This window comes from Megalobrama amblycephala, linkage group LG11 (genome assembly GCF_018812025.1).
Source record: "Megalobrama amblycephala isolate DHTTF-2021 linkage group LG11, ASM1881202v1, whole genome shotgun sequence".
Taxonomy (NCBI): Eukaryota; Metazoa; Chordata; class Actinopteri; order Cypriniformes; family Xenocyprididae; genus Megalobrama; species Megalobrama amblycephala.
This window is the reverse complement of record NC_063054.1, coordinates 16,874,584-16,890,857: the sequence shown is the minus strand read 5'-3', so window position 1 is coordinate 16,890,857 and position 16,274 is coordinate 16,874,584. Positions and strand designations below refer to the sequence as shown.

The following is a 16,274-nucleotide window of genomic DNA, read 5'->3' as shown; positions in this document are numbered from 1 at the left end:
AAGCTGTGGCAGAATTACATAATTGCAGACAAATGTGGTACAAGCAAGAAAGCTGGAGAGCAGAACGTGTTTAAATATTTAAGCCTCATCAGTGAGAGCCTAAAGGCTTTGATAGCCTCTCCAGAGCTCTGAACTATGAGAAGAAAACAGTTTTTCTTGCTTTTCAAATGCAGTTTTGTGTCTTGTCAGAGAGAGAAATAACCACAGATCTTGTTTTGAACTTCCTGAGACATTACATGGCAGTATTATAAAAGGGAAGTGTAAAAATGAAAACTGAAAAAATGTTAAATGTAGCTGTGAATTGTACGAGCTGATCACATTTGATAGTATTCCACACAATAATCCATCCATGCAGATTCACTCAGCAGTTTGTCCTACAGCGCCTGTACCAGACGCATTTCATCTTCCATCTTTCCAGCGGCGAGACATTGAGAGGGCCACAGGTATTTATAGCTTGTTAAGCTAACGGGGAGGAGAAATAGGTCAAAAGTAGCTCATTTAACTTGTTGTCACTAAACCTCTGGTGGCAGCATGACCCTGGGCCTCCTACGCATCATCACTCAGTGACAGCCGCCCACCATGCCCAGCCAGCTATAAAATCAGAAGGAGCGAAATCTCTCCAGAGCGCAAGATATGACATTGTGTCTACCCACCCTCCCTCAGACAGAGCTAAATAATGAACAAGCTTAACAGCATATACATGCAAACCTGGTGGCCCAGGGTTCAAAGAAGTGCTCTGGTGCATTACAGTGCCCTTGTTTATTGCATTAAGCTTGCTTGCCATTTGCCAAATGGTTTTGGATTGGGTTATCATTCTCACAGACATATCTACTGTGCTGTTCTGCCACATAACAGAGGTGTCCCTTATGAATGCTGGAAACACTTATCCTTTATCTAACCATGGTAAAATCAATTTAAATTTGTCATAAGATTGATCATGTTCTGTAATTGTTGTGAATTATATTAATAATTAATATATTAATAATTCTTTAACAAATATGATGTAATGAATAATATAATTATATGAATGTATTGTTAAATATCTGGAATTACGTACTCATATGGAAACAAATCCATTTAATAGATGTATCTGTATTGCCAGCAAGACTGTCATGAATTTGACAATGCAAAAAGAAGTTATAGATTTATTTTTATCTGTTTATGTCATTTATTTTTTAAGTGTGATTAATTGCCAGAAACTGCAATTTTTTTGTATGCATGTAGAGTGGGTACGGAAAGTCACTTTTTGTTATATTGCAGCCATTTGCTAAAATCATTTAAGTTCATTTTTTTCCCTCATTAATGTACACACAGCACCCCGTATTGACAGAAAAACACAGAATTGTTGACATTTTTGCAGATTTATTAAAAAAGAAAAACTGAAATATCACATGGTCCTAAGTATTCAGACCCTTTGCTGTGACACTCACATATTTAACTCAGGTGCTGTCCATTTCTTCTGATCATCCTTGAGATGGTTCTACACCTTCATTTGAGTCCAGCTGTGTTTGATTTTACTGATTGGACTTGATTAGGAAAGCCACACACCTGTCTATATAAGACCTTACAGCTCACAGTGCATGTCAGAGCAAATGAGAATCATGAGGTCAAAGGAACTGTCTGAAGAGCTCAGAGACAGAATTCTGGCAAGGCACAGATCTGGCCAAGGTTACTATACTCCTTTAATGGAAGACATTTGGGACGACCAGAACCCTTCCTAGAGCTGGCCGTCCGGCCAAACTGAGCTATCGGGGGAGAAGAGCCTTGGTGAGAGAGGTAAAGAAGAACCCAAAGATCACTCTGGCTGAGCTCCAGAGATGCAGTCGGGAGATGGGAGAAAGTTGTAGAAAGTCAACCATCACTGCAACCCCTTCACCAGTCGGGGCTTTATGGCAGAGTGGCCCGACGGAAGCCTCTCCTCAGTGCAAGACACATGAAAGCCTGCATGGAGTTTGCCAAGATGGTGAGAAATAAGATTCCCTGGTCTGATGAGACCAAGATAGAATTTTTTGGCCTTAATTCTAAACGGTATGTGTGGAGAAAACCAGGCACGGCTCATCACCTGTCCAATACAGTCCCAACAGTGAAGCATGGTGGTGGCAGCATCAAAATTTAAGGGGGTCTGAATACTTTCCGTACCCACTGTATGTGTGTATGTATGTGTTATTAATTGAAGATTTCATGTTATAGATGTATTAATGTCTATTTATGTGACATTTATTTTTGACCAATATATTATAAAATAAACATATGTTTTAATGTTTAAAACAGATTGCATATATATATATATATATATATATATATATATATATATATATATATATATATATATATATATATATATATATATATTGTGTGTTTGTGTTGATATTTTATATGTATTATAAAGCATTGTACACAAACAACCTTACACACTATGTTACGGATCCCTTGTTTCCCTGGACTCCATATCCCATAATCCTCCTGTTTCATCACCTGCACTCACTTCCCTCGTCAGCTCCCCATCGTCACGGATCACCTGCACCTGGACTCTATTGTTAGCACTCCCTTTATATGGCACTCACTCCCTTCACTCCTTGTCTGTTCTTATGTTAATCTTAGGTGTGTTTGATGTATGTTCTTTCCTACGTGTATATTAAAGACCCATAATTGTGGATTTCCGTGTTCAGCCTCATCTATACGCCAGCACACGTAACACACTAATAGTGAAACTTAATTTTTGTAAGTTATATTAAAAATGGAAATGAGGTGGTGCATACACAAGGCCTAAAACTAAAACTAAACTAAAGATTCTTTCAGCAGATGCGTACTGTCTAGTGGGATTTATTTTCAAGAGCTCAAGTCACTCGCACATGCGCTGTTGTATGTGCACCGTCCTCGTGGACACACAAACTGGGCTGCACGCGGACCCTCCTGAGGACAAAAATTTCATCGCACAGACCGTAGCGAAATGCGGATGTATGAAGTAGTATACTTTGGGCTTGAGATGCGGATTTCAGGGCATGTGCATTGGATGTTTGTGCTCAGAAAACTTCCCACATCGCGAGTGCCAAGTCCCTTTCGCGTCTTGAATATTTAAATCGGCAAGGCTTAAACTTTCGTGATGTTGCAGCACTACCCTGTCGTCAACTGTCTTGAGCATCGTTCCCGCTTGTTTACTTTCATGTTCTCACAATTTTGCACTGCTAAAACTTATAAAATGTTACCAGCCAACTGGCGATTAACACTGTTTCATATTCTATGAAGAATTAGCACAGAAAAGTCATGTATGCACAAGGCCTAAAATTAATACTCGTCAAGCACCAAATGTGAGTAAAAATTTAGGCCCAGTGCATACATGACTTTTCTGTGCTAATTCTTCATCAGGAGTATTGCAGTGTACTAAATCATCATGATGCATTTTAAATCAAACAAATGGAAATGGTGTCTTCTTTTCCTCTTCATAGTAGACGATGTGGTTATAAAATTGACATTTCTCTCTCTCTGGTAGGTTGCTTTAGCACTCAGGATTGTCCATCTCTGTAATTCGATGAGAGCAGCCATTTAAAGCAGCCTGGGCTTCTTATGCAGCCTTTGCAGGAGCACCACAGGGACTAACAGTATCGATCCAGAGCCATAAGTAGGTCAGAGAAATAGCGACTAAGAAACAGGGTTTAGTCTGACATAGTTCCTCTCTACCTCCATCTCTGACACTGTGAGCCCATTTGCATTCATCTATCTCAATGATTCTTCACAGGCCATCTCAGTCAAGAAGGCACATTCTCTCGCCCCGAGTCGACTGAGGCACAGTACATCCTGTTTAGAGCATCAAGCATCAGTCTGCTCCCACCGGCAATTCCACGTTCCGCTTCAGGAAACCCTGCAGTGAAAAGGTCAATGGGTTTACAGCATTTTTCTCCCTTTTTTTACATTCTTACAGAAGACAAGGCATAAATTAGTCCTGTTTGTCTAACGGATCAAAGACATGATCATCTTTGCAACTCAACCTCCAGACCTCAGCGCAGCACACAAATGCTAATCATAAATACACCGACATTAAAGATCCAAGGACTCGGCTGACCCCAGGTTAGTTTAAAAAACCCACTATGGTCATTTATGCTGACCTGAAGTCTTGGAAAATGAAAGAGTTCCAGCACTTTGAGTGATTAGAAATGACTAATCAGCCATCCCTAATGACAGAACTTTAATTATAGTGCTCTGTGAGTGCAAGCTTTGCTTTCGGCCCTTATCTGCCATCACAGGCAGTTTGCATATTTGCAGTGTACCTGAAAGAGTCCGGCAGGAGCTTTTCCTTATCTCGGCTTGCCTGTGATGTAAAAGCAGCTCTCTGTTTGCAAAAGAGATGGGCTTGTGTTTGTGTGTGAGTGTTTGTGCATGTGTGGATGTTTATGTGAAAGCCAGTCACACCATAATGTGCTACAGTGGGCTTTTGTATTGTCTCGGCACGGTTATCCACGTTTTCATATGTGCAGAATACATCTCGTGTCATACTATTTACCTATTTCAGGCTTCTAGCAATGTCGAATGAAACCCAGTAACTTGTCATTACATAAGTACATTATAGACATCCATTAACTCATTATATTCCTATACAAACAAGCTCTGAAGGTGAGTTAATGTTTCGCTAAATAGGTGAAACTTGCCCTGAACTATAATGTGATACATTGAGTATCTTGCACATAAACTGTTGACACAGTTATCATTAACCACAGTTACACTTATTATTTTTCATAAGTTACCATTGAAAAGCCTTAGGCCATTGGATCATTGGCTGACTGTGTCCAACCAATGGGCTGTGACTCATATAATTTATTCAGATCAAAATCAAACAACATTATCTTCAGGGTAAAAAAAAATGTTGAGAGAGGCTGGGAATAATTACTTGAATATTTTTTGTGCACTTTGATGAATGATTTGAATATCTGATTTCAGATATTCCTTATTTAAGGAGTATGAAAACCATATTATGGGAAAGAACATTGTGATAGTTCCAGAGATTTCCTCTGATCTCTCAGATATGATTGTTCTTGCTCAGACAAACCTCTAGTGGAGGACTAAGAGATTTGGCTATTTGCATGGGACATACCTCTGGTTGTCTAGTCCAACCCTTTTAGAGAACTGTGTTGTTTAAGCACATTTAGGCTGTGTTTGCTTTGCAGCTGTTAAAGGGATAGTTCTCCCAAAAAATTCCCAAAACAAAGTTCTGTCATGAAACTCTAGATGGCACAGGCTGATAGGTCCTTAAAGGGTTAGTTCACCCAAAAATGAAAATTCTGTCATTAATTACTCACCTTCATGTCATTCCACACCCGTAAGACCTTTGTTCATCTTTGGAACACTTTGGAATATTTTTGATGAAATCTGATGGCTCAGAGAGGCCTCCATTGCCAGCAAGACAATTAACAATTTCAATGCCCAGAAAGCTACTAAAGACGTATTTAAAACAGTTCATGTGAATACGGTGGTTCAACCTTAATGTTATGAAGTGACAAGAATACTTTTTGTGCACCAAAAAAACAAAAATTAACGACTTTATTCAACAATATCTAGTGATGGGCAATTTCAAAACACTGCTTCATGAAGCTTCGAAGCTTAACGAATCTTTTGTTTCGAATCAGTGGTTCGGAGCGTGTATCAAACTGGCAAAATCACATGATTTTAGTAAATGAGGCTTCGTTACATCATAAGAGTTTCGAAATTTCAATGGTTCACCACTGGGAGGCATGACTATGGGAGTTTGATACACACTCCGAACCACTGATTCGAAACAAAAGATTAGTTAAGCTTTGAAGCTTCATGAAGCAGTGTTTTGAAATCGCCCATCACTAGATATTGTTGAGTAAAGTCTTTATTTGTTTTTTTGGTGCACAAAAAGTATTCTCGTCGCTTCATAACATTAAGGTTGAACCACTGTAGTCACATGAACTGTTTTAAATACGTCTTTAGTAGCTTTCTGGGCATTGAAAGTGTTAATTGTCTTGCTGGCAATGCATGTTCACACTGCTGCTCCCATATGATAACATTGAACAGTGGCTAGAGACTGTCAAGTTCTTCTGAAGTCATACAAAAGTTTTGTTTGAGGAAATTTAAGTCATTGATCCCAAGCTCTCAGATGGTGCATCAAGAGTCTGTGATTGATGTCAATCATGTCATACAAAATTGGTTCTCGTGTGTCTCATTACCAGTTATGATACGCCAAATATGAAAATCCAGAATGCAGAATATAAATTTTTGACAATATTAATTTTAATTTTAACAATGTAAAAGTGTTTACTGTCAATTTTGATCAATTTTATGCATCCTTACTGAATATAAATATTAATTTGACCCCTACTGACCCCAAACTTTTAAACACGAACAGTAAATATAAATATATATTACAATGGCTGATCTGTCTTAAAGTCTCTGGATGCTTTATGACCAAGTGAATGAGGACATGTTGAATAGCATTATGACGCACTGTATTGTACCATATGACAATGACACATACTTTATCAGAAACTGTCATATCAGAATGACACACATTGAATCAGGCCACTGACTGTGCTTGGATCAATATTAAACGATTGACTCATTATGTTTAAATGAGGTTTCCTGAACTTGCTCAACAACTTATTTTTTCATTATTCTGTGTGACATCATCATTTATGAATCCATCCTCACACACTTGGATGATGGTCAGTAAGATGCTCGGATGAAAGAGATGAAATGAGAGCCAGTACCAGGGTCATGAACAAGAATCCAATCAGTGCATTGATGACATCTCTATCAATAGTACTGAGTACAAGCGCCCACCTTTGGTTACAGCTCTGTCTGTCTGCTCTAGCATGCTGTGAGAGTTTGTATGTGTACAATCTGTTCTGTTCATGCTGTTCTGTTCATCAGTACATCATCTCCTCTCCTCAGTACGACAGTCAGTGGTGAAATGGTGTGTGGGTGTCCGACACAGTAATGGGTCAATCACTCAGAGAATAAGACTTTTTCTTCTGACTGAGCACGAAGGAGCCCTGTTCTCACCTAATGTTGTGAAGGTAATGATACACTCTGCACTTCAATGATGGTACTGGGTTACATAATGATACAATAATGATAATGACTATTCAGAAACTCAAAGAAACCAGGTTGAATAGAGAAACACATCTTCAGTAAACTTAAAAAGACAGGGCTGAATGGAGACCTTATTTTAAAGAAAGGATTGTTAACAGCACAGTTCTTTCAAGAAAAATAAGACGGTTACACAAAAGGTGACTGTTATTACGGAGTAATCTTCCACTGATCAAGTTGAAAAAACTGGATTTAACCAATCAGATGCAAACTTTTAATAATACAACAGAACAAGCTCCCAGAACTGATGTTATCGCTGTTATATATTTCATATCACTCTGTTGGCACAATTTTGTGATTTATATAACAAGCGTACCACTTATGATCTCTGTGATTCATCCGTGTGCTTTTGCTGTCCTCACAGAACATTATTTGGGGGCTGGTGTTTCACATGTTCAGAACAGTGTCTGTATTATGTTTATTTATTTATTATTTTTCTTTGGAGCTGACAGGCAGAGATAGAGCATGAATCATGTTCAGCCTACTCTCAGACAGCAGTGATAATATCGGCGTGCTGATGCAAAGTGACCGGCGAGCACATAGCACTTTCACACCATCAGTCATGTTCCCGTAGCAACGTGATAACGCAGGAATAACATCAAACAAACAATGTTGGAACTGTGTGTTGGTGTAGGAGGGCAGGGGCTAAAAAAGTCCTCATGGGAGAGCTGTTGATTATGCATAGAAATGTGTGGGAAATTAGTCAAGTCGTGTAATGACTATGTATTTCTTAATGTATTTAAAATATGTCAATGTTTGAGTTTCCAGTGACCACTTGTGATGTACCAAATTAATACCATGGTTGTTTGGGCATGCTAGAATGTTAGAAAAGATTTCTATTTTAAATAAACGCTGATAATCCTGAATAAAAATCACAGTTTCCACAAAAATATTAAGCAGCATAACTGTGTTCTACATTGATAATAATAAGAAATGTTTCTTGAGCACCAAGTTAGCATATTAGACTGATTTCTGAAGGATCATGTGCAGGGGTGTACATAGGTGGTACGCATGTGCGCATGCGCGGTAAAAACGATGCGCACCAGAAAAAATGGAGGGAAGCGCATTTGAGTACCAACATTTTTGGGGGACACAGGGACACATTTACTTACTGGAGTAGGCTGTTTCTCCATATCTGGTAAGAGGGCAATCATGATGATATGTGTGTTCTTTAATTATTAGGTGTGCAACAGATCGCAGTTAATCCGTGATCCGTATGGATAAAGTCCAACGGTCCGGCACGCATGTGATTCGCGGATTAACTGCTAATTTAATCATCATAGAGTGAAAGTTTATCATTTGGATGTGTTTTATCAAGCCAATTAACACATTTAACCAACTTTAAAAGCGGAAGAAGATGCGAAAATGGGGACTCGCGAGCTGTCATCTGTGCGCACAGCCTCACACCCCCGAAACGCGCGGACGCAGAGAGAGAGAGACAGACAGACAGCGCGCAAACACCGGATTAATTCCACTTTCGCGTTTACTTGCGCTTGAACGGACACATAGACACAAAATTGTCAAAATACCTGCCTCGACAAGTATTCTCTCGGTTATGTCAGTGAACAGTTGAGAATCCTTCTTAAAGTGATAGCAGCCTAATATTGATTTTTAAAAAAAAATCATTATCATCATCTACCATGTATGAGAGAAAAGAAGATAGTGAGGTGAGCAGTCAGGAGGAAAGTGATGAGGACAGCTTTTAGGATAAGTGTGTCATGTAAAGTGTGAGTATCAACAAAGAGTATTCGGCTGTTAAGTCTGACGTCACGCGGCAGCGCTTCCAGGTCTCATACCACAAGAAAACAACAAACGGTGCTAATATACATACACGATGTGGTGTAATACTACAAAAATATATAATTATAACCTTTATCTCCATACCAAAATTCCAGATGGCCAGACAATGATTAATCTTTTATAAATTGTTAAAATATTAATATCTGTGACGCTGTAAGCACGGAGACTGTTGTGTAGACTGTAAGTATTTAAAATGTTTAACTTTTTAAAATCATTGATGTTTAAAATGAATAAATAGCGCTCATAAACGCCGTCGATGGCATTCTCAAGTGAAACGAGTCGAGGCTTGGACCCGGAAATGGCGTTCCTTACGTCACGACTTAACAAGCGGATAGAACCCAAGAGGGGCGAAACTCTTATTATTTTTGGGTAACAAAAATGGACCATAGAATCCTTCACATCTTACGCACCCAAAATTGGTGAATTTCACAACCAAATCAGAAGCGCAATATAACATTTTTCAAATTAAGTCAACAGTAAATTTTATGGTACCTACAGTAAATGTTGTATTGTCCTATGTTTTATTTTACCAGTTGTGGAATCAAACCATTCATCCATCTGAGGTAACGTAGTTAGCCTATACTTTATTGAGTATTTCCATTTTATGCAACTTTACATATTTATTAATAGTAAATTAATAATTAATACATTTAAGATCATCATGTTTGTAGCAAACAATATAGATCAGACCTAATGGAATAATAATAGTATTACTCCACTATCTAAATTGAAATATATATATTGTACGTTTTAATGGATCACGCCTCAAACATAACGATCTTATAATACATGATGCATTGCTGTGTCCATTATCGCATAATTCCCACTTTTGGACACTTTTGCTTTAACATACAACACTGCAAAAACAAGCTGTTATTTTCTGTTATATATTTATTTTCCAACATTCCCAATTTTTCTTATGTATGTCCTTAATTTAATTTCATATGTTGGTATTAATTCAGTGTTTATAATGCTAATACTTGAACTTCAAAGAATTTTAACCCAAACTGACTGGGTTTCTAGAGAGCAAATATTTTGTGAAAAAAATGGAAGACTTAAACACAAAGTCTGTAAATAAACTGTTGAAAGGATTTGATGATCACTAGCGATAGTATTTTATTCTGTGTTGTCATCATTCAGGTTGGATTTCAGCTTTAATGTACGTTTTTTTGAACAAAGCAGCTGATATTGCCATAGAAACTAGTGGACTGCCAACTCGCTTTCACCCCAAAATGGCGGAAACGCAGGGCTGCTGCTGGGTGCCGGTGTTGCAATGGAACGTTCTATTGAGTTTCGCTTCTTGTTAGTGTATATTCTTTGGTACCAAGCAACATCTCCAGGTGCTCCCTTGAGAACCAGACCAAAAAAGTTATGCGCACCCCTGATCATGAGACACTGAAGACTAGAGAATGACTGCTGGAAATTCAGCTTTGCCATCACAGGAATAAATCACATAAAATATATAAAAATAGGAAACAGTTATTTTAAATTGAAATAATATTTTTGCAATATTACTGTTTTACTGGGGGGGACATTTTAAATCCCAAACTTTTGAACAGAAGTGTATATAATTTTAACATGGGAGGGAACTTTAACTTTATCTTTGTTCGAAGTTCATGTAATAATTTATTTTTGTTTAATGCATATTTAAAAAAATTTTTTAGATCAAAAAATAATTGGCAGACCCCCCGCAGTACCACCGCAGACCCCCTGATGTAGTATGAATATGCTAATCATTTAGCACCAATCTATAAATCAAAGCACTATGATCTGATATGATGCCACAGAAGTACTTTAGTAATGGTTATTTGTTTGTTTTATCCAATGTGATTTAGTCACAATAGCAGTGTCAGCTCGATCAATACAGTTTAGATCACTGTGTGTGTCTGTTTGGAGCCCGTGCTTATGGGAGGTGGAAGTGAGCGCTGAATCAGGTCCTTGTGGCGCCTGTGGCTGGGGAAACAGGAGAAGTAGGTTACTCTTCAGACATTTGAACTTGAAACACTTGGCCGATTGCCTGTGGAGCTGCACATGTACTGGATTACTTTACTGCCACCTGCTGGTTGCGACGGTTCGCAGATTACATTGCATTTAATTGCTATGAAGCACATCCTTGTTGATTAAACTCTCATTCATGCAGTCGCAATCACTTTCTCAGTCTCTCGCACGCGGGGACATTTACTGTTGTGTTCTCTCATTGATATGCATGGTAAGATCCGTGGGCTGAAGGTGGTAGTGTTTGTGTTTTACCAGAGGAAATTCCTTCTGCTGTGGCGTTCTGCTCTGCTTTATCATGGGCTGACAGAAGACAGCACCCTGGTGTTACTGCACACAGACTACCCACCGTCCCCCATTTCTCTCTTATTAATTTCCTTCAGTTAAAGGTGAAGTGTGTAGTTTCTGGGCTACATGTGGGCAGTGCTCTGACATATTGCATAATTCAGGCAACCTTGTCTCTCCTCAAAACTGCTCTGGCTAAAAAAGTTGCAAAAATGCCTTAAATAAAATTTTAAATAAAGTAATGATTGTTTTCAAACATCTTTACCAATTACTCTCTCTGTCTGACATTACTTGTTGAAAACAGATAGCCCTGCCGCAAACTCACACCATTGGTTAAGTCAATATCTTAAAGGGTACATAACACACAGTTTCTGCCAATCTTGATCTTGAGTACTTATAGAGTAGTATAGCATCCTTCATATCTCCAAACAGTCTTTAGTTTTATCAGATTTCTAAAAGACAGATACGTTGTACCGAGTCTTTCCCGAAAACAGCCGAGCGCCTGGAGGCGTGCCGTGGGCAAAGCTAAAGAGTGACGAGCACGCGCAGCTTTTGTGTTGCGGTCATCTGCAAGCTATCAATGGTCAGCTAAACAAATGTATTTAAACACACACAATACACCATCGCATTATCCCTGGATAACTTTTGAATTACTACAATGAATAAAGCGTAGATAGGGAATGATGAATAATGAATTTATGAAACCCGAATGAAGCGCGTTGATGGGCGTGCTCTTGCTCTCTCGCTTTGGCCGATGTGTGCGTGTGCGCTCTACTGGGAGAAGTGCCCGTACAAGGAATTCCACCCTATATTACATAATAAAGGGCCATGCTTGAAAAAAACTGTCCGAAATCTGAAGAGTATTTTTGGCACAGAAAACTCCGTCATACGTCCAACTAGTGTTTTGAAACTTTGGCCATGTTTAGTATGAGAATCCAACTCTTTAACAGTGTAAATATGTCAGAATGCATGACATACCATGAAAGACCCCCCCTTTAAAACAAGACAAATTTATTAGAGAAACAACACTCCATAAGATATTAAGACTTGTTTTTTATAGATTGTATCTTATATATATATGTGTATTTTGTCTTACTGGACTGAAATAATTTTATATTTAAAACAAGTGAGAAAATCTGCCAGTGCAGTAATAATAATTAATAATACATTGTCTGAAGACAATCTCAATATCTGTTGGAGTGTTGCTTCTCAAGAAAATTAATCTTGTTTCATAGATTTTAAAATATTTAACTGTGCTATTTAATATATTTAATAGATATTATAAAATATTTAACTATAATATTTATAATCAGACTAAAGATTATTTGCTTTTTTATTTTTCCATTGGCAGATACTTTTTCTTTAAGCATAATATAGTAGTCAACCTTTGAAGTGGATCAAAACCTTTCATCAAAGTTGTCCTAAAACCTTCCTCTTAGGACAGCTTAGTTCTTAAGACAATTTTGATTCACTTTTTTGATCCACTTCAAATGTTGACTACTATATATATATATATATATATATATATATATATATATATATAATTTTGCTTCTTAAAGTAGACCTATAATGCCCCTTTTACAAGATGTCTCTGGTGTCCCCAGAATGTGTCTGTGAAATTTCAGCTCCAAATACCCCACAGATCATTTATGCTTGTCAAATTTGCCCCATTTGGGTGTGAGCAAAAACACGCCGTTTTTGTGTGCGTCCCTTTAAATGCAAATAAGCTGCTTTCCAGAAGAGGGCAGAGCTTTAACAGCTCGCGCTTTGGTTGCTCAACAACAAAGCTGGAGAATCTCACATGCAGCCAAAATGACGATTGTCAGTAACAGTGTTCAGCCTTACATTGTTCAAACCGGAGTCAGACACTGATGGAGAGACTCAGGAAGTTACAACTTATAGAATGCATCTGGGCATTTCTGAACGGTTAGTGGATACATTTATGTAGTTGCTGTGGAGTTGATTCAAATCGACTAGCATGTGCTGTCATATTAATCTTTTGTGCAAATCCAGCGTTGAATTGACCCTCGTTTGTGAAGCAGCCCGGCATAAAATGATGGCATGGTAACAACACTCTACTACAACAACTCTTCCTATTCTCTAAACAGCCCAACATGGCCTCATGATGTCACTAACCCAGGAAGAAGCTTGTTGTATTCCCTACCAGCTGAAGTCCTCCTTATAGTGGACTTCAGTGACCTCAAACAGTTGAAGGTCAAAATTATGGAACGAACACAGCGCCAGTTCCATTTTTCCCATAAATTGAATAGGGAAGGTGTAGGACATACAGTGTAAGCTTTTTGAAGAATACGTAAGGCGGAATGGCGGAAGCACTTCCAAAGTGATTGTTTGTGTTTATAATACATTTTTATTATTTATTTTTAGAAAATGACCGATCATTTCGCTAGATAAGACCCTTATTCCTCATCGGGTATCAGTTAAAGCCCTTTGAAGCTTCGCTGAAACTGTAATTTTGACCTTCAACCGTTTGGGGTCCATTGAAGTCCACTATAAGGAGAATAATCCTGGAATGTTTTCATCAAAAACCTTAATTTCTTTTCGACTTAAGAAAGAAGGACATGGACATCTTGGATGACATGGGGTGAGTAAATGATCAGGAAATGTTAATTTGAAAGTGAACTAATCCTTAAAAAAGATAATTCTTTAAAACAAAATGTCTCCCTTTGCATTGAACTTTAAGCATCATAACTTTGCAGATGCTCTAACAGCAACACACTAACTAAAGAGACTGTTTTAAAGTGGAATATAATGTAAAACTACATATTATCTTATACTGGCTAATACCTTTATGTCACACTAAAATCATGATAGATCTTTGTATTACTTGAATGAGATATTGAAATGAAAACACTGATGATCTTGTATGTGTTGGTGTACTTTCTGTACAAAAGGAGGTGCCACTCTTTTCTTCTTGAAAGTTCCATGTTGTGTCTATCAGAGAGCTAGATGATGGTTTATCACACTCCTGCAGACCTCAGCTCTTCTTTTTTTTTCTGCTCTGTCCCTCTCTGCAGCCTCCCCTGGTAGTCGCACCCCTAGACCAAACAGTAGTCCCTGTTATCTGGGGCCCCTGTGTTGCCTGGTACTGCAGGACCTTGGAGGTCCTCCACCCTCTCTGAACAGAGCAGATCCCCAGTGTAGAGGCTTCATTGGCTGGCTTATCTCCTTGCCTTTTGGTCCCAAAAGGCCCTTACCCCATTCTTCTGTGTCTAATCTACAGCCACCGCTCCTGCTGGTTCAGCAGCATTGGCACACTGGAAATGAAGCATGCAAAGAACATTCCCAGAACTGTTATTTACAAACATTTCAGATACAGTCTCAGAGTCTGTTTATTGCTTAGTATATAATCTGTACTATATAAAACAAAGCACAAATCACTTGAATGAAATATAACTTATAGTCATAACTAATAGCAGCAGAATGTAGTGCCTTCTCATCACCGGATTTATGTTTGATATGAAAGAATGAGTGAGAGGTCTGGACATCCTTAGAGAGTAGATGAGGAAATGACCTCATGCAGCCTGTGCAGAGGCGCTCCCTAATCAGTGGCTCATTTCTGCTCTCTGCCCTCAGGCAGCTCCTCTTTAAAGTGTACTTCAGTTCAGATACTGGATATTCAACTTATCTGTTCATGTTTTAAGGGGCCAAGAGGGCCATGAAGGGTCACCAAAGGTGCGTAGCCGCTATTGTTTTTGTGAGCGAAATGCTACCTCTGCTATGGGAGTCTGTGCCAACCTGTTTGGAGGAAAGTTGTGAAATTTGACACTCTGATTGAGAGGGGTCTTTCTCAGTCAAACTCTCTAGCCATCATCTCAAAATAGGACATATTCTACTGATTATAACCTTCAAGCTCTGTGGATTAGGGGGCGTTTACACGGCACCGTTTTTAACTAAATATGGAAAACTTTTCATGCGTTTTGGGTGTTCATTTATAGGACAATGGCGCTTTGGGACCCTGAAAACACAAACTTTTGAAAACAGGTTTCAAAGTGCAAGTTTTTGAAAATGTTCTCCATGTAAACTACAAAAACGTGATTTTGTGAAAACTGTGATGCCATGCGTGCCATGCAAATGTGTATTACGTGTTCGGTCTATAGGTGCTTAGTGTTTCTTTACAAAGTGACATCGCCAAATGGCCTGGCATGTATAATTCAGTGTCTTTAATCATTTGGAGGATGAGATTTTAAAGTAAAATCACGAGCTTCCGGCACGACAGCCATACACCTTTGTCTTACGCCTAAAAAGCGTTAATTTCCGCGCCATAGTAAACAATGCCATGACGTACTAAGTTATGTCTTACGTTATAACGCATAGTACGTCATGTCATTAGCCGCTTTTCCACTGTCGGGCCAGTGTGAGCCAGGGCTAACAGCATGCCGGGCTTGGCCTATGGCCACAGACCTTAAGCACCGAGGCCAAAATCAAGTTGCGTTTCCACTGTCGGTCCTCAGCGATGCAGAGCTAAAAACCGCCCTTAAACACACCTCCCTTGATCAAACGTCACACAACCCAACCCATTTCAGCGTGTAGACCATCACCTGACTACGATTAGCTCCACCTTTCACCTCGATCGCGCCTCTCAAGCCCCAGCTGGCCCGCTTTGGACCAAGGTCACCAAGGTTGGACCTTTGGCACCGAGGAAGCACCGAAGAGGCACGATCAAGCTCCGGAAGTGACAGTGGAAACGCGACCGGCCCTGGCACGCGCTAGCACGCATTTGGCCCGGCAGTGGAAAAGCGGCTATTGTGTACTACGTCGTGGAAGTTATTGCTTTTTAGATGTAAGTCGAATGCATATGGCTGTCGCGCCGGAAGCTCGTTATTTTACTTTATGAAGTTTTATATAAGAGTTGTGTGCATTTTATGATCGGTGGATGCACTTTTTTGGACTTCAAAATCTCATCCTCCAATCACTTCCATTATAAAGCTTGGACAATTTTTAATATAACTCTGATTGTGTTTGGTTGAAAGAAGAAAGTCATATACACCTAGGATGGCTTGAGGGGGAGTAAATTATGGGGTAATTTTCATTTTTGGGTGAACTAACCCTTTAATGTAAATTGTCTTACA

General features: G+C 38.9%; 1 long non-coding RNA gene across 2 annotated transcripts; it reads left to right on the top strand.

The window, feature by feature from the left end:
* Positions 1–2,772: 2,772 nt before the first annotated feature.
* Positions 2,773–15,431, top strand: LOC125277837. Of its 2 annotated transcripts, none has more exons than XR_007186996.1 (6): positions 2,773–2,958; positions 3,491–3,619; positions 3,737–4,065; positions 6,907–7,031; positions 7,550–8,242; positions 14,220–15,431. It is a non-coding gene; the product is annotated as an uncharacterized LOC125277837 (long non-coding RNA). The 2 variants fall into 2 exon arrangements; XR_007186997.1 differs by having other exon boundaries at positions 3,491–3,623.
* The last annotated feature ends 843 nt before the right edge of the window (positions 15,432–16,274 follow it).